Source organism: Schistocerca americana, chromosome 7, assembly GCF_021461395.2.
Source record: "Schistocerca americana isolate TAMUIC-IGC-003095 chromosome 7, iqSchAmer2.1, whole genome shotgun sequence".
Taxonomy (NCBI): Eukaryota; Metazoa; Arthropoda; class Insecta; order Orthoptera; family Acrididae; genus Schistocerca; species Schistocerca americana.
In genome coordinates, this window is record NC_060125.1 from 563,575,519 (window position 1) to 563,594,914 (window position 19,396).

Below are 19,396 nucleotides of genomic sequence, written 5' to 3' on the forward strand. Positions count from 1 at the left end.
GAAATCGGCAGATACCTTTTCAATGGAACCATCCTGTCATTTGATTTTAGCTATTTACGGAAACCACGGAAAATTTAATCTGGATAGCAGTACGCGGATATTAATAGCTTTGATCACAGGGTACTCTTTTTCAGTCACCAATTGCTCTTGCATCCTTTACACTGTGACAAGATGTGTGCTCGCTCAACCATTTACAGTGCCTTGTCATGCTCAAAACACCATTTCTGCAACTCACTTCATTACGACCTTGAACGCCACCATCATATGCCCACACTTCACCACCGATAACCTGCAACAAGCACTTCGGCCTCGCTCTCTCTATCCCTCCCTCCCAACCGCTCTCTCACTCTCTGCGTGCTTTCGCGCCCTGCGATATTATTGCCATACTTGAAGCATACTCTTTGGATCTTAACGCAATGCAAATTTCCTTCAGTTTGCCAGCGTTTCTCCGACAGTCTTACAAAATTATTTCCTAGTAGTTCTTCGTAACTACATTACAGTTTTTGAAGTAATGAACACTGACCAAATTAATGAGATACAAACACAGAAAATAAATCACAGCATAGTTATAGTAAAATTATTTGGAAAATTAGGAGGCACTGTATTTTAGCACGGTAAACTACAATCGTAACTAGTTTTCGATAAGAAGCTAGTGTATAAAGAGATCGATAAATCAGAAGGGGAGGCATCTTGTGGTAATGCATTCAACACGCACGCACTCAACACACACAGACACACACACACACACACACACACACACACACACACACACACACACACACATACACACGAGTGCGCGAGTGTGCTTGATACAAGAAGAGAGAGAAGCGACGTGCAAGATGGCCATCATCACGTCTGAAATCCTCATTCCCCGGACATGAAGGCTTATTAGCAACTACGGATGACTGTAAAATCGACAGAAAAGCTTCACACGCAGATCAGTCCGCCCAGATTTCTTTCCGCAGGGCAGACTCTCTGCTTTCCAACTGGTGACCCAAGCTAGGTAAGTGGGAGAAAGAAAAACTGGTAGCACAAGCGATCGAACTGCTTGTGACTTCCGCAATGAGGCGGGAGAGGCACGACGACTTCTCACTCTCTCTCTCTGCGCTATTACTTCCGCACACATATCAAAATCTACGTATACACTCTACAGCTACTATCAGCGCATTTTGGACAGTATTTCATTCCAGTGTTATCGATTTTTTACACTATTATACACTCCTGGAAATTGAAATAAGAACACCGTGAATTCATTGTCCCAGGAAGGGGAAACTTTATTGACACATTCCTGGGGTCAGATACATCACATGATCACACTGACAGAACCACAGGCACATAGACACAGGCAACAGAGCATGCACAATGTCGGCACTAGTACAGTGTATATCCACCTTTCGCAGCAATGCAGGCTGCTATTCTCCCATGGAGACGATCGTAGAGATGCTAGATGTAGTCCTGTGGAACGGCTTGCCATGCCATTTCCACCTGGCGCCTCAGTTGGACCAGCGCTCGTGCTGGACGTGCAGACCGCGTGAGACGACGCTTCATCCAGTCCCAAACGTGCTCAATGGGGGACAGATCCGGAGATCTTGCTGGCCAGGGTAGTTGACTTACACCTTCTAGAGCACGTTGGGTGGCACGGGATACATGCGGACGTGCATTGTCCTGTTGGAACAGCAAGTTTCCTTGCCGGTCTAGGAATGGTAGAACGATGGGTTCGATGACGGTTTGGATGTATCGTGCACTATTCAGTGTCCCCTCGACGATCACCAGTGGTGTACGGCCAGTGTAGGAGATCGCTCCCCACACCATGATGCCGGGTGTTGGCCCTGTGTGTCTCGGTCGTATGCAGTCCTGATTGTGGCGCTCACTTGCACGGCGCCAAACACGCATACGACCATCATTGGCACCAAGGCAGAAGCGACTCTCATCGCTGAAGACGACACGTCTCCATTCGTCCCTCCATTCACGCCTGTCGCGACACCACTGGAGGCGGGCTGCACGATGTTGGGGCGTGAGCGGAAGACGGCCTAACGGTGTGCGGGACCGTAGCCCAGCTTCATGGAGACGGTTGCGAATGGTCCTCGCCGATACCCCAGGAGCAACAGTGTCCCTAATTTGCTGGGAAGTGGCGGTGCGGTCCCCTACGGCACTGCGTAGGATCCTACGGTCTTGGCGTGCATCCGTGCGTCGCTGCGGTCCGGTCCCAGGTCGACGGGCACGTGCACCTTCCGCCGACCACTGGCGACAACATCGATGTACTGTGGAGACCTCACGCCCCACCTGTTGAGCAATTCGGCGGTACGTCCACCCGGCCTCCCGCGTGCCCACTATACGCCCTCGCTCAAAGTCCGTCAACTGGACATACGGTTCACGTCCACGCTGTCGTGGCATGCTACCAGTGTTAAAGACTGCGATGGAGCTCCGTATGCCACGGCAAACTGGCTGACACTGACGGCGGCGGTGCACAAATGCTGCGCAGCTAGCCCCATTCGACGACCAACACCGCGGTTCCTGGTGTGTCCGCTGTGCCGTGCGTGTGATCATTGCTTGTACAGCCCTCTCGCAGTGTCCGGAGCAAGTATGGTGGGTCTGACACACCGGTGTCAATGTGTTCTTTTTTCCATTTCCAGGAGTGTATTTGCGTTCTGAACGAGAGAATTTGCCTGTCACTATGGCTCGCTAATCACACTAATCTCTGTCATCTTGTTCTCCTAGTCTCATGATCTCTATGCGAGATACTCCATGGAGGCTGTATTAGGCATTCACAATCTTCTCTATATTTAGGAGACAGGATTTTGCAAAATGAACACCGCATTTCTTCTATCCCAGTGGTTCCCAAACTTTGTTAGACCACATTAACTCTGAGTGCAATTAGTCATCAGCTGCTACCCCAGCCCTCATCCCTACCCACCCGTCTGTTGTCCGTCCCCTCCCCCCCATTATCACAAGCTTTAGCACCTAGTTAAACTGTAGAGTGAAAGACGTTCCTTGGAACACTTTTATTTGTAAAATGATAAAATATGAATGATGGTTAGTTTTTGTTTGTGTGTCTTAGAATAAATGACGGAGGATTTCATGGTACAACGTAAGTGCTACCCACAACGCCTTCTGAGAAACGAAAGCTAACTATCCACAGCAAGCGTAGACACTTGTTTCAAAACATACTTCCCCTGCATTACTTCTCTCCATTGTGGCACTTGCTTGACCTGCACACTGCAGTTCCAATGAAAACCAACCAAGTTAAAATGTGTACACTGTACTTAATGTTCGTAAATCACTTCATTGCTGCACTCCTTACTTCTGAACTGGCAGCAACTGGAAGATTTCAGGCTTTTAATGCTTTGTGTCTGACCACAGCCACTAATAGTAGTAGTAGTAATAATAATAATAATAACAATAATAATAATACATGGCAAGCACCCGTATCATCTAACACAGCCACACATCGATCAAGACGCATCCAACACATGGCTAAGAAAAGGCAATATATACAGTGAGACAGAAGGATTCATGATTGCAATACAGGATCAAACAATAAACACCAGGTATTACAGCAAGCATATTATTAAAGATCCCAATACCACAATGGATAAATGCAGACTTCGTAAACAACAAATAGAAAAAGTAGATCACATCACAAGCGGATGTACAATACTAGCAAATACAGAATACCCCAGAAGACATGACAATGTCGCAAAAATAATACATCAACAGCTTGCCTTACAACATAAACTTTTAAAACAACACATTCCTACATACAAGTATACACCACAAAATGTACTGGAGAATGATGAATACAAATTATACTGGAACAGAACCATTATAACAGATAAAACAACGCCACATAACAAACTTGACATCATACTCACCAATAAAAAGAAGAAATTAACACAACTAATCGAAATATCCATACCCAATACAACAAATATACAAAAGAAAACAGGAGAAAAAATTGAAAAATACATCCAACTGGCTGAGGAAGTCAAAGACATGTGGCATCAGGATAAAGTTGACATCATACCAATTATACTATCAACTACAGGAGTCATACCACACAATATCCACCAGTACATCAATGCAATACAGCTACATCCAAACATATATATACAGCTACAGAAATCCGTAATTATTGATACATGTTCAATTACCCGAAAGTTCCTAAATGCAATATAACACATACCGTACAGTTAAAAGGAAGTGACGCTTGATCAAGGTCCGCGTCACTCCATTTTTAACCGGACTTAACGTCTGAGAAAGTGAAGATGATAATAATAATAATAATACTGTACTGTAATAGCTCTTACGTAGTTAATGCTGTGTCGTGCTTTCAATTAACTCATTTATCTGTTTCGAAGGCCTTATTGAGGCAATTTCTCAACTGCCGCAAATACTATCTACAGGTTAGAAAACATACTTTATTGAGATATTTAGCGTTTGTTTCGTATATGTCTCGCTTTATAATCAACGATGTATGAAACAAAGTATAATGTATGTATGTGGTGGGTAGACTATGTGAGGAACCTGTAACTTCCATCAAATTAATGCTACTGATTTGGAAAAAGTAGTTACTGATACCTTATATAATAATTAAGAGAGACTTACAAAACTGTGATAATAGTAATGATCTTCTGAAAATAATTTAGTTTCGTGACTGACACAGAAATGAATCGTTTAGTTTTTACACCCCAGAAAGTTTCATTTTACCCCTAGGGGGATAATTATCCCCAGGTTGAGAACCACTGTTCAAACCAGTCCCGTTTAGAAGCTGTATTAATAAAGTTTATCACCTCGTAAAACTAAAATTAAATAGTTAATTTTTATCTGTTTTTTGATGCACGTCTTGAGACCGCGGATACACTGAAATCCCCACCCCACAGAACCACAGCACGCTTTTAGAGCATCCGTAACACTAAGGCGCATCCCTCTGATAAACGTGGAGGTTTGCGCGGTAATTCGTTTTCCTTAGTTGAACAGCGCTGCAGCAATCCATGCTGAGCTGGTGGAAATGTACGGAAACAATGGACCATGATAGGACATTGTTATTAAGGTGGCGTAGTCGCTTTCAGTGTGGTCAAACAAGTCTGAGTGAGGAAGAAGCAAGTGACAGGTTTCTCTGTAAAGATCCAGGAATCGCAGAAGAAGGCGGTGCCTTGCTGCTTGAAGACGAGCGTACCACAGTCGAAGCGAGTGTGTAAAAAATTAATATTCATTAGTTTGGAACATCTTCCACGACATCTTGAACATGACAAAGTTCACCGTTTGCTGCGTTCCGTGACTACCCGCACCCATTCAAAAAGGTAATGCAGGTGGCTTCCTACCCTCCTAATCGCCATGGACGAGAGCAGTGTGCATCACAAGGGAGAAAATAAAAAATAAGCATATAGGTTCACTATCGGCGAAAACGGTGAAGACCCATCCACAAATCGGGTGTTTCTGAGACTGCTTCAGTGGGGTGCTCACAGATTATGGTCTTAAGAGGCAAACAACCTCAGGAGCATACCAAATAAATCTCCTGACGATGGTGCGGAGGCTGTTAACACGCAGCGTCACAGGACGCTGTCCAGTGGGGATGTTTTGTTCCACGACAGCGGCCTAGGTCAATCTGCACAAGACTCAGCCACTCATGCTCCTTCTTTCGGCTACCAAAGTTCGTCTCACTTGGGTGGGTTGTTGGAAAGCACGGTGCGCTCAGCCCTTGTGGGGCAAACTGAGGAGCTACTTGACAGAGAAGTAGCGGCACTGACAGCCGGGAGAGCGGTGTGATGACCACATACCCCCTCCGAATCCGCGACTGGAGACGCCTAAGGGCTGAGGACGACAAGGCGGCTGGTCGGTACCGTCTGGTCTTCAAGGCCTCTTCTGTTGGTGTTTGTTGTTTGTTCATGTTACCTTGACATGGCAAACAGTGGCTTCTTATTCTTTCTTTACATGAAGAAATCTTGCGTGGCAGGCATTTTCAGAGTCACGACGAAATGGTATTCGAGATGAAACTTTTCCGTAACATCCAAAATGCAGATTTATACAACCATCACCTTCCTCAAGTCATTCGCTTCTGTATTGCACTGAAAAGTGAATATACCATGTGATTCAAAAAGAAAAAAAACGGATTTCAGTTGTTTATTAGAGACAAACTCTAAATGTTGGAAATACATTGCGCATGTAACTGGACATTGGAAGGCCAGAGTTTCAGCGCAGCATCACTGTTGTTTGCTTGTACCAACATGGTGACTACACGTCAAGAGAAGTCCTGTTGTATGTTGGAATCTGCCCGAAGTCCACTGTTCCACTGTTGAAATTCAACGTCCATTCCGCCGTCGATTCAGTTAGAAGCCGCCTCTGCACAAGTAGATTTATGACAAGCATACAAAATTCTTCGAAGTTAGTTGCATATTCGAAGGGAAGAGCACTGGTCGCCATCGGACGTCTGGTGAAAATGTCGAGCGTATCCGAGATGCGTTCACACGGAGCCCTCGGAAGTCCACAAGACCGAGACCAGGAACTCCAACTCAATCAAATAACTGTGTATGGTGTTCTGATACGATGCCTGCATATGACGTCGCACAAGTTGCAGTTATCGCACTAGTTGAGCCCGGCGATCATAGCTGGAGGTACGAATTCCGCATTTCAGTTATCCAGAGTATGGTAGACGACACTTGTTCAGAACGACTCGTCTTTACAGACGAATAGACGTTTGATCTGTTGGGTAAAGTAAACCGCAGTAATATGAGAAACTGGGGGGTCACAAAATGCTGGCGTCGACGTCAAACATTAAGTAGACTCACTGAAATTGAACGTGTTTTGAGACGTTTCTTTTCACAAAGTTCATGCACCTTTCTTTTTTGCGGAGGGAACTGAAAGGGATGTCAAACTTGGACATGCTGCAACTTCACGATGATTCCTGTCTACTTCTACATCTACAACTATACTCTGCGAACCACCGTGAGGTGCACGGCAGAGGGTACGTCCCATTGCACCACTCATTAAAGTTTCTTCCTTTTCCCTTTACATATGGAGCGCCGTAAGAAAGGTTGTTTGAATGCTTTTGTGCGTGCAGTAATTATTCTAATACTATATACACGATCCTTGTTTGACCGATACGTAGGGCGTTGTAGTACACCCCCAAAAGTAATCATTTAAAGCCAGTTTTCGAAACTTTGTTAATAGACTTTCTCGAGATAGTTGATGTGTATCTTCAAAAATCTGCCAATTCAGTTCCTTCAGTATCTCTGTGACACTCTTCCATGGATTAAAGAAGCCTGTGATCATTCGTGCTGCCCTTCCCTGTACACGTTCAGTCCTATATGGCACAGGTCCCATACACTTGAGCAGTATTCTAGGATGGGTCGCACAGCTGATTTGTGAGCAACCACTTTTGTGGACTGATTGAGCTTCCCTAGTATTCTACCGATACACCGTAGTCTACCACCTGCTCTACCCACTACTGAACCTCCTGTGTTTTCCTCTGTAAAGGAACATTTGAAAACGAAGTTAAGCATTTCAGCTTTTGCTTTGTTACCCTCAATTTCAGTTCCTGTCTCATTCGCTAGGGACTGTACAGTAAATTTGGTAGCACTAACAGCCTTTACGTACGACCAGAATTACTTTGGATTTTGTGAAATGTCATTTGACAATATTCTACTACGGCAGTAATTGAAGGCATCACACAATGCCCTCTTGACAGCCAAACTTGTTTAATGCAGCATGTCTGTATCTGTAGCCCTACGATTTGTCTTACACCTATTATGCAGTAGTCTCTGCTTCTTTAGAAGTTTCTTTACAGTCACTGTGTACTACGGAGGTTCCCTCCCATTACGAACTGTTTTACTGTGTACATACCTGTTCAGTGCATAGTCAAATATTTTTTTAAACTTGAGCCAGAGATTATCTACATGATTCCATTTTTCTGCATGACGACATCCCGCCTCACACTCGCCTTCATGTGTGGCGTTATCTTAACAATACCAGACCTCAACGTGGTAGAGGTGGACAACAAAATCTTGTTCATTGGCTTTCTTCTCCCAGGTCACCAGACCTTACACATTGGGACTTTTTTCTGCGATGGTACATAAAATACAGAGTCTTTTTCCTTCCTACGGCAGCTGCTCTTCAAAAGCTGAGGAATCTAACTGTTGACGCTGCCGATTCGATAAATGGAGCAACGCATGTGCACCTCTTGAATGTACAGTACAGTGTCTGTGCGAACATAACACTTTGAACCTTTCTTTACCAAGTGCCGTGCACAAAGTACTTCTGTCTTTCACAGTTTGTCTGCAATAACACTGAAATCTGTTCTTTCTCATTTGATCACCCTATATAGAGAAGGATTAACATAAAGATCAAGTTTAATGGTCACAGCTTGATATTTTTCACGGTGATAATAAAAATTCCTTGACTGTCTCTCATATATTCTGTGAGAGTTCACGTTATACTAAAATGTAGGTGATACGTTACGACCCTAGTGGTACGTCTCTTAATTCGTTCGATATCTGCCGTCATTCCTACCTTCTAAGAACTCCGAACGCTAAGACCATCTAGAAGTTGTTCGCATTACATCTTTGTAATCTGATCCCTTGACAGTTGCACTACACTGGTATTTTTCGTTATGATGTCTGAACAGAACTTATTAAAGCGAAATTGGCACAGTCGTTTCTTTCGTCAGCGATGAAATTATCTGACAACAAAATATATTGGGCAATATACCATCAGCACCTAGGCAAGGAGGTATTTTGCCAATAACAGTATGAAGCATCTGATTTATATCAATATGGAACAGTGGGCAAATTAAATTTTATACTATTCCTTGTAAAAAGAGATAGATAATGGAGTTATGATTTTCAAACTCAGAGCACTGACGCACGATACTATCCATATCCTGACATTGCGGTGGTCAAAGCCGATGTACTATTTCATCCCCACACTAGTGAACCAACTTTCGGAATTCCCAGATGCGTGAGTACGCGCTTTCTTGTGTTAAATTCAGTGTGATACTGTCACAGAGATACTGAAGGAACTGAACTTGCAGACTCTTGAACATAGACGTAAACAATTCCGAGAAAGACTATTAACAAACTTTCAAAAACCGGATTTAAATGATTTCCCTAGGGATTCACTACAACCCTCTACGTATCGCTCACACAGGGATCGTGAGGATAGCCGGCCATAGTGGCCGTGCGGTTCTAGGCGCTGCAGTCTGGAACCGAGCGACCGCTACGGTCGCAGGCTCGAATCCTGCCTCGGGCATGGATATGTATGATGTCCTTAGGTTAGTTAGGTTTAATTAGTTCTAAGTTCTAGGCGACTGATGATCTCAGAAGTTAAGTCGCATAGTGCTCAGAGCCATTTTTTGATCGTGAGGATAATATTAGAATAACTGCTGCGTGCACAGAAACGTTAAAACAACCATTCCTACCGCGCTTCATATGTAAATGGAAAAGGAAGAAACTTAAATAACTGTAACAATGGGACGCACCCTCTGCCGTGCACCTCACGGTGGTTTGCACAGGGTAGATGTTGACTGGAATCTTCGTGAAGCTAAAGAAACAACCGATTTTGCATCATGTCCACGTATGACATCCCTTTCAGTTTCTTCCACAAAAAAGAAAGGTACATAAACTTTGTGAACAGAAACGGCACAAAACACCTTCAATTTCGGTGAGTCTATTTAATGTTCGATGTCGACGCCAGGATTTTGTGACCCATTTCTTACATTACCGCGGTTTACTTTACCCAATAGATTAAAGGTCGATTCGTCCGTAAAGATGACTCGTTTGGCACTAGTGACCTGTACTCTAGAGAACTGAAATTCTTCTGTCCGTAATAATGCACTATTGAACAATTATTTTCATGTATGTAGTATTAAGGGCAAAACGAAAAGAGATCCACTCAAAGTGACCAAATACAACACCAACCGAATGAACATCCACCAAGACATTATTTAAATAAGCTAAGAGAAGAAATCCGCTCCTCTAGAACAGAGATCTGAAACACCTACTGTAACAACGACGCTGTACTATTGTACATATAAGTAATTTTTTCCATCTGATTTTTCGATAAACTTGTGTAATTGATGTTCTGATTACAATTTTTTTGTTTCACGCCATTGTGTTAAGAAAACTGTAAGTAAGTTTCAAGGTGAATATTAATGTTTATGTCAAATGTCAAGTAATATTGTAATAGAATTGAAATGTAACAAATGTTGAGACTGTTGTAAGATGTTTAAAATTGCAACTGTGCGTCTTGTCCATACGTAGGCAATGTGTTAGGATATGTAGAATGCAAAACCTGGGTGAATACCCGGTCTGTCAGGGAGCGGTAAAAGGTGGATGGGAGGCGAGCGCGGGAAAATGCGCACGGGCACTGCACGGCACAATGGGCTCAGTAGTAGTAGTTGGAGTTTGGCATTGGTTTGAGCAACACCTTCTGCAGCGAGGAGGCTCTCCTGGAAGACATAGCTTCACTGAGCCTCGGGTATGCTGTTCCAACGCCCACACAGCATGGCAAAATTCCACAGGCACTAAATGGAAAAGTATTGCGACGCTAAGAAGAATTAAAGTGCCGATACATCAAGAGCCATAGCTGTGGTTGTATGTGTGTTCTCTGCTTCGCCATCTCGCCGCCCGCCAACTGCCGCATCGATACTAGCAGGTTGAAACTTTTAATACTGTATTCCTGTGGATCAGAGAGTGAACTGTGTTTGTTTGGTGCAATAATAACCTAAATTTTACCAGAACTTTCATCATTTAACTATCCTCACAACTAACCTAGACAGGGTCCTTTCCAAATGTTGTGCAATCCGAGTGTCAAGAAATGAAAATTAAAATTTGTTTTAATAATAATTATTTGCAGAACTACCTATGTTGGAATGGTGTTTAAAGAAATGTTTTGTTAATGAACCAGTAAATGAATAACGAAGGTTCAACGAAGTTGAAAGATAGCTTTAGTATTGATATAGTAAAGAAGTTTTTTATTTCGAGACAGATTTAAAGGCATTTAAATGAGCAGTAAATAAGATGAAAAGAGTAGTAATATACTGGAAATCTTGAACGCATAATAAATTCAGTAATCAATTTTTTAAATACAGCGATCATAACAGTTTCAGGGTCCCCCCTCATTCATTTGAATTCTGAAGTGTTCTAAATTGGTTTTACCAACAAAAGTTAAAGTCAATGTAAAAGTCAAAATTTATCAGCGTTTTATCTTTATCAAAATTGACATTTTGTGTGTGTGGCACGAAAGTGCAATTTCTAGGGTAACCTATGCCCGATTTTAATCAGATTAATAGACAATATAAAGTTTTGTAGTATACATTATAGTGTAGTGTTATGTATTCATCCATATCAGTACAGAATCTGAAACTATCAGTTCAATAGATTTTCTGGTTCTAAAATTCGACTATATTATGCAGTGCTACAACTTGTTGTTTTGCATGAATATATACCAACTTGTACAGGGAAGAAACTCAGTTAATGCCTAATTAGGCTGGCGACCGTATTATTATCTAATTGGGAGCATCTTCTGGGTTGCTTTTAATCCATCCTGACGTGTAATTGAATTTCGGACTTACTTGATGGACCATTGTTATTACTGCGTGGACGTAAGTCTGATTTGCCACCATTCAGGTACACGTGGTCGATAACAATACGAAAATCCTTTCTCATCAGGTGAATCTCGCTCACTTACCATAGCACAGGCTTTAACGAGTACTGTGTCAGGGATTACACAACGTACAGGGAGCAATGAAGCCGCAAAGAAAACACTCGGTCAGGCAAAGACAATACGGTCAATCTGGTGGAATGAAGAATGTGAGAAAGCACTAGAAAAGAGAATCGACACATGGAAAAGATGGAAAATTTCATGAAATATGGAACACTGGGAACAACTCACAAAACAAAGAAAAGAAACATGAAGGATATTCCGCAGAGTCAAACGATCATTTGAGAATGCAAAATTACAAAGTCTCCAGGACGTCGTCACAAAAGATATTAGCAGAGATTTCTTTCAAACTTTCAAAGACAAGCTCAGTGGATACCAGCTCGCCAGTGTAAGCTTCAAAAATGAACCGTGCAAAATTGAACTATCAAGAAAATTGCCAGATACTTCGAGAAGCTGCTCAACGGCCCATCTCCAACCACCAAAGTGGAACTTCTGACTCCTCCTGAGAACCAAGAAGATATGTCACGAACAAAATAAGAAATAAACCAACAAGGCTAGCGGAGAAGACTCAATATCAACAGAAATGTTGAAATGGGAAGAACCGGAAATCCTAGACGACCTACACGGAATCTTCCAGCAAATATGGAAGACAGAAAAACCGCAAGATGAATGGAAAATGGCAATGACCCACTCACTCCATAAGAAAGGTGACAAACAAGACGAAACAATTACAGAGGCGTGTCACTATTCCCAGTCACCTACAAAATCCTCTAAAAGATACTCCTGAATAGAAGTGAAGGAACCCTAGATTAAAAAAAACAAACTTGGAGAATACCAGGGTGGGTTCCGGAAAGCCCGCTCCTGCGGCGAACAAATTTTTAATTTGAAACCAATAATACTACACAGAATGCTGAATCGCAAAATTATAGTGGTTTCTTTCATTGACTTCGACCTTTGACTCGGTGGATAGAGAGGCTCTAGATAGGATCATCAAAAACAAGCTGGGAAACTATCACAGAAACCTTAACAGGCACTACTTCCAAAGCGGAGTTTATGGGAGAATTGTCCCAACTATTTGAAATCAAGACAGGTGTACGACGGGCAATAGATTATCACCAATACTATTTAACTGTGTCTTGGAGAAGATTGTGAGAATTTGGTATTCCGAATTTGAAATTCGAGGGATTAGCCCAATCTGTCTAGGAAGAAAATCGGAAGGAATCAAAGTCAACTGCTTGGCTTTCGCTGATTATTTTGCAATACTTTCAGAGAACTTAGAAGAAGCGGCCATAAAGATCAACCTATTAGAAAGGATCGCTAGCAAGACAGGGCTTAGGATCTCGAAAGAGATGACCAAATTTATGACAAGTGACAAACATGGAACATAATTCCTTGAAACAGATATTGGACGGATTGAGAGGGTAAAAAAGTTTAAATACCTCGGTGAAGCCATACAAGAGAACGGACTGGAGAAAACTGCTGTGGGGGACAGTATCTCAGAAATGGTGAGCGCTTACGGATTCCAAAATAAAGCACTACAATGCCGTGGTAAAAACAAAGCGCCTGTATGCTAGCGAATGCCTCTCAATGAATTACAGGTTGGAAAAGTTGGAGATACTAGAAAGAAGAATATCACGGAAAATCATACGTCCAACCCAAGTTGAAACTGGCTGGAAACTTCGGAGCAACAATGAAATCTACAAAATGGTGGAGAAAATCTCGGAGACCATGAAAAAGAAGAGGGTATCATTTCTAGGACAACTGTACAGAATGGACAAAACCAGACTAACCAAAAGGATACTCGACTACCTGTGGAAAAAGAAGACATGAGTTAAGGAAGCTCTTAAGGATCTGGAAAGGTTCAAGATTCAGGAAGTTCAGATGTTAAATAGGGATACATTTCGGCCCATGATTCAAAATTTGGAAGGATTCCAAGCCGAAAGAACTAAGAAGACTGGAAGAACCTGGACGGAGTAACATAAGCAACAGGAGTACTGGTGAAAGAGGAAACTTCCAACAAAGAAGAAATGAAATTGTAGCGTGATCCTAAGTGGTCAATTCGCAAGTAAAAAATAAATAAACAAAAAAAAAACTAAGAGCAGTCAAATAAAAGTGAGACAGATGGAAAAAAGTAATTAAACTTATTATTTCGGAAGTAATCGCAGTAACTATTGGTATATTTATCCTACTGTGAGATAAGACGGTCATTGCCTTCCTGGAAATACGTTTGCGGTTGCCTACGGAACCATGTTTGTGCCCGTGCATGCACCTCTTTATCCGAAACAAATTGACAGGCCACTACTCATTGACTATCTGGAAAACGCAGCCACAGTAAGTGCACAGCAATATGTAGACATTTTGCAAAAACTGAAGCTCTCCATGAATTACAAGCGCCCAGGAATGTTTACAGGTGGCATTACTCTGTTGCAGGAAAATGCCCGACCACACGTTGCCAGGGTTGTTCGACTACACTACAGAGGTTTTACACAACCTCCCCACAGCCCCGATCTCTCCCTATGCGGTTGCCACATTTTTGGAACGCTGAAGCAAGACGCACGCAGCCGTCGATTTGCTTCAGATGAAGAGAGTACAATGACGTTTCCGTAGGCTCGTAGCGTGATCACAGAAACCAACAGAAATCGTTATATTGCGATCCACAGCATCACGGAATCTCCTGGTTGTCTTTCAGAGTTGGAAGAAGGTAATGTGGACGTTCGGCATCAGTACGAGGTCTGTTCGAAAAATTCCGGAACTTTATTCACAAAATTTTTTACGCTTTCCTTTTACTTATTGTGCACGCCGTCCTTCGTAATACTACTTCCCAAAATTCATGCTGATCCCAATGCCGTCTCCACTGGATCACGTGAAACACCGAATTTTCTTTTATCTCGTCTGCCGTTGCAAATCTTCGTCCTCGCAAAGGAGTTTTCAACTTCACAAGTCCGCAGGGGCCAGGTCTGGAGAGTACGGAGGATGAGGTCCGCATAGTGATTTCGTTTTTGTGCAACTGTCACGCACCAACAGCGAGGAATTTGCGGGTACGTTATCGTGATGCAAGAGCCATGAGTTGTCTCGCCACGTTTCAGGCTGTTTCCTTATCATATTTTCTTGCAGAGATCGCAACACGCCCCGGTAGTACCATCGATTAACATTTTGTCCCTGTGGCACGAGTTCGTGATGCACTAATCCTTCAAAGTCAAAGAAAACTATCAGCACGGGTTTGTCATTTGACCTGATCTGACAAGCGTTTTTTCGTCTTGGAGAACCTTTCCCTATCCAATGTGAAGACTGAACCTTAGACTCAACATCATTATCGTAGACCCATGTCTCTTCACCAGCAATGATTCTCTTAAGGAACTTATCGTTCTCATTCGCGCGACCCAAAAGCTCTTCAGAGATTGCGAGGCGAAGGTCTTTCTGGTCTTGAGGCATGGGACGAACTTGGTGGCAGCACGATGCATCCCAAGATGTTGTGTCAGTATACCATGAAATGATCCAACTGAAATGTTACATTCTTCTACAATTTCTCGGACAGTCAGTCTTCGATTCGCACGCACAGTTTCGTTGACGTTCCTGATATGAGCCTCCTCGGTAGACATCGAAGGGCGTACTGAACTAAGGTCATCTTTAACTTCCGTCCGCCCATTTTTAAACCGGGTGAACCATTCATAACACTGGGTACGGCTGAAGTAGTCATCACCGTAAGTTCCCTGCATCACTTGGTGTGTCTCTCTCTATAAATATTTTATAGAGTTTCACGATAAATTTAATGCACATGCGTTGGTCCTCAAACTCTGCCATCTCCAATTTCGCATAATGTGCGGCACAACGTTCTACTCGACACAGCACTGAACGATAACTAACAGGCATACAACGGTTAAACTTTGTAATTCGCCTTCCCCGTTGGTTTTTAATCTTTTTGATTATTTCGCCAGCCGATGCAGTAATTTGGAAAATGGGTTTAATTATAAAGTCGCGCAATAAATCTCGCAGTCAAGTAGAGTCGCGTCAATAGCAATAGGCACAAGTGGAAACTGTGCCACAGAATATTAATAAAATATAGGTAATATTTAACAACACCCCTGGGTGCAACAACGAGAAAAAGCGCGTACATTCGCGAGCGGGTGAACTGCCTAATAACTGGATTGGGGACGATGGTAATAAATTGTAACTATTGTAAAAGTCACTCATATATGACGAATATACGGGAAAGGCAGACGCGAGTATTTACTAATATTTACTCTTCCTTGTGGCCTGACTACAAGGAATATCAGTTATGGTGGAAATAAGAACCAAAAACGTGGGAATTTATTGACATGGGACCAGGATAAAATGAGAGAACCAGAGATTGTAGAGAGTTTCAGCGAGAGCATTAGGGAACGATTGACAGGAGTGCGGGAATGAAATATTGTAGAAGAAGAATGGGTAGTTTTGAGGGATGAAATAGTGAAAGCAGCAGAGGATCAATTAGGTAAAAAGCCGAGGACTCGTAGAAATCCTTGGGTGACAGAAGATGTATTGAATTGATGAGAGGAGAAAATACAAAAATGCTGTAAACCAAGCAGGCAAAAAAGAATACAAACGTGCCAAAAATGAGGTAGACCGGAAGTGCAAAATGGCTAAGCAGGGATGGCTTGAGGACAAATGTAGGGATGTGGAGGGGTATCTCACTAGGGGTCGGATAGATACTGCCGACAGGAAAATTAAAGAGGGGTTTGGACAAAAGAGAACCACTTGTATGAATATCAAGAGCTCTGATGGATATCCAGTTCTCAGCAAAGAAGGGAAAGAAGACAGGTGGAAGGAGTATATAGAGGGTCTATACAAGGGTGACGTACTTGAGGACAATATTATGGAAATGGAAGAGGATGTAGATGAAGAAGAAATGGGAGTTATGATACTGCGTGAAGAGTTTGACAGAGCACTGAAAAACCTACGTCGAAACAAGGCCCCGAGAGTAGCCAACATTCCATTAGAACTACTAACAGCCATGACGAAACTCTACCATCTGGTGAGCAAGATGTGTGAGATAGGGAAAATACCCTCAGATTTTAAGAAGAATATAGTAATTCCAATCCCAAAGAAAGCAGGTGTTGACAGACGTGAAAATTACCGAACTGTAAGCTTAATAGGTCACAGCTGCAATATACTAACACGAATTCCTTACAAACGAATGGAAAAACTGGTAGAAACCGACTTCGGGGAAGATCAGTTTGGACTCCGTAGAAATGTTGGAACACGTGAGGCAGTAACCCTACGACTCATCTTAGAAGAAAGATTAAGGAAACGCAAATCTACGTTTCTAACATTTGTAGACCTAGAGAAAGCTTTTGACGATGCTGACTGGAATACTCTCTTTCAAATTCTGAATGTGGCAGGGGTAAAATGCAGGGAGTGAAAGGCTATTTCCAGTTTGTACAGAAACCAGGGCGGCAGTTATAAGAGTCGAGGGACATGAAAGGGAAGCAGTGGTTGGGAAGGGAGTGAGACAGGGTTGTAGCCTCTCCCCGATGTTACTCAATCTGTATATTGAGCAACCAGTAAAGGAAACAAAATAAAAATTCTGAGTAGGAATTAAAATCCATGAGAAGAAATAAAAACTTTAAGGTTCGCCGATGACATTGTAATTCTATCAGAGACAGCGAAGGACCTGGAAGAGCAGTTGAACGGAATGGACAGTGTCTTGAAAGGGGGACATAAGATGAACATCAACAAAAGCAAAACGTGTGTAATGGAACATAGTCGAATTCAGTCAATTGAAATGAGACACTTATAGTAGTAAAGGAGTTTTGCTATTTCGGGAGCAAAATAACTGATGATGGTCGAAGTAGAGAGGATATAAAATGTAGACTGGCTATGGCAAGGAAAGCGTTTCTGAAGACGAAAAATTTGTCAACATCGAGTATAGATTTAAGTGTCAGGAAGTCTTTTCTGAAAGTATTTGTGTGGAAGTGAAACATGGACGATAAACAGTTTAGACAAGAAGAGAACAAAAGCTTTCGAAATGTGGTGCTACAGAAGAATATTGAGGATTAGATGGGTAGATCACATAACTAATGAGGAGGTATTGAATATAATTGGGGAGAAGAGAAATTTGTGGCACAACTTGAGCAGAAGAAGGGATCGGTTGGTAGGACATGTTCTGAGGCTTCAAAGAATCACCAATTTAGTACTGCAGGGCAGCGTGGAGGGTAAATATAGTAGAGGGAGACCAAGAGATGAATACACCAAGCAGATTCAGAAGAATGTTGGTTGCAGTACTTACTGGGAGATGAAGAAGCTTGCACAGGATAGAGTAGCATGGAGAGCTGCATCAGTCCTGTCTCTGGACTGGAGATCACAACAACAAACAAGAACCAGGTAAACATTACAACAAAAGGAATCAGACTTCATTAGAAGAAAAGAGAAATGTTGAAGGCTGCAGGTATTAATGTCGCGACAAATGATCAATTAAAGGAAATGAAAATGACGACCACAAAGGAAGAAAAGTACATGTTCACCTACCTTTATTTATGTATGTACTGCACCGTCGCGAAGATCGTCGCTGCTGTGTGTCTCCATCTCGTATAAATAATAACAATATTGGTCCAGGAGAATGTGTTATTAGGCTTCCATAAATATTGATAAACGCGGAGATTTCGTTTTGACTTAAACTGGTGATTATTCAAATAAATTTTCGTAAATATAGTACCTGGTTTCACATATACGTCTGCACTTTATGACGAACAAGAACAGAACAGAAAACTACTACTGAAGCTACTAACTGAAGAGCATAATTATGTAATTGTCCCTCAGAGTCTGTCAGTGCTCTTACTTATCTCTGATTGGGCGAGCGATATCTGGCAAATACTTTAGTTTGGTTTATCAAGAAATATTGAAAAAGTACCGTATGTCCACAACTTCCGGCAGTTACATATTAAACAGAGGCGTGTGCAGGAATGCAAACCGCATTTCGTTCCAACACACGCAAAATTACGAATGTTCCTCAATTTTTTGAACAGGGCTCGTAAACACGCCTTGCGTTATGGTAGGAAGTCTTTATAACAGTTTTTGGTATTGCTCAGTTCAACTCGTGTGGATTTATGTGTGTGGAATTCGTTTATGTTTATGTGTGTGGCACTATATTCCGTAGTACACTGTACTGTAGGTTGTGGAGAAATAATGTAGATGGAGACGAGATGCACCGCGGTACTATTTGTTAAGAAATATTCGAGCACACAGCATCTGTCTAGCAACCCTGTGCACTTCCTTACTGGAAGACAACATTTCTTTCTCATTTTCCATATAGAGCTTCAAAAGTGATGCCAAGATCACCTATCAGAACTACGAATAGAGATACATGGATAACGTGTCTCTTACGTCAGCAGTAGTGTTTAGGCGGGGCACGACGGTTTCCATGTGACATTGTCTGGGCACGGTGATCGAACGGCAGCAATTTGCAGGCGAGCGACGGTGGCTGGAGCGGCCTGGAGTACGTGGGACGCGAGCCCGTCCCTCTGCTGCGTCCTTGACGGAGTTTAATGGCGGACATGGCTCACAGTGACACGTCCTCTCCGCCGGTAAAATAGAACGCCGCCTCTCCCCGGTGTAATGTACAGACAACCGGCTCCCCTGCCGCGCAACCCATCAGTCAACGCTTCGCGAGCGTATTAAAGGCAGCAATTAATAAAGGCTCGCGCTTGGTAGTGCGGCTTCACTCGGAACTGATGTAGCCGGTTTGATTAGTACTGCTGCAACGAAT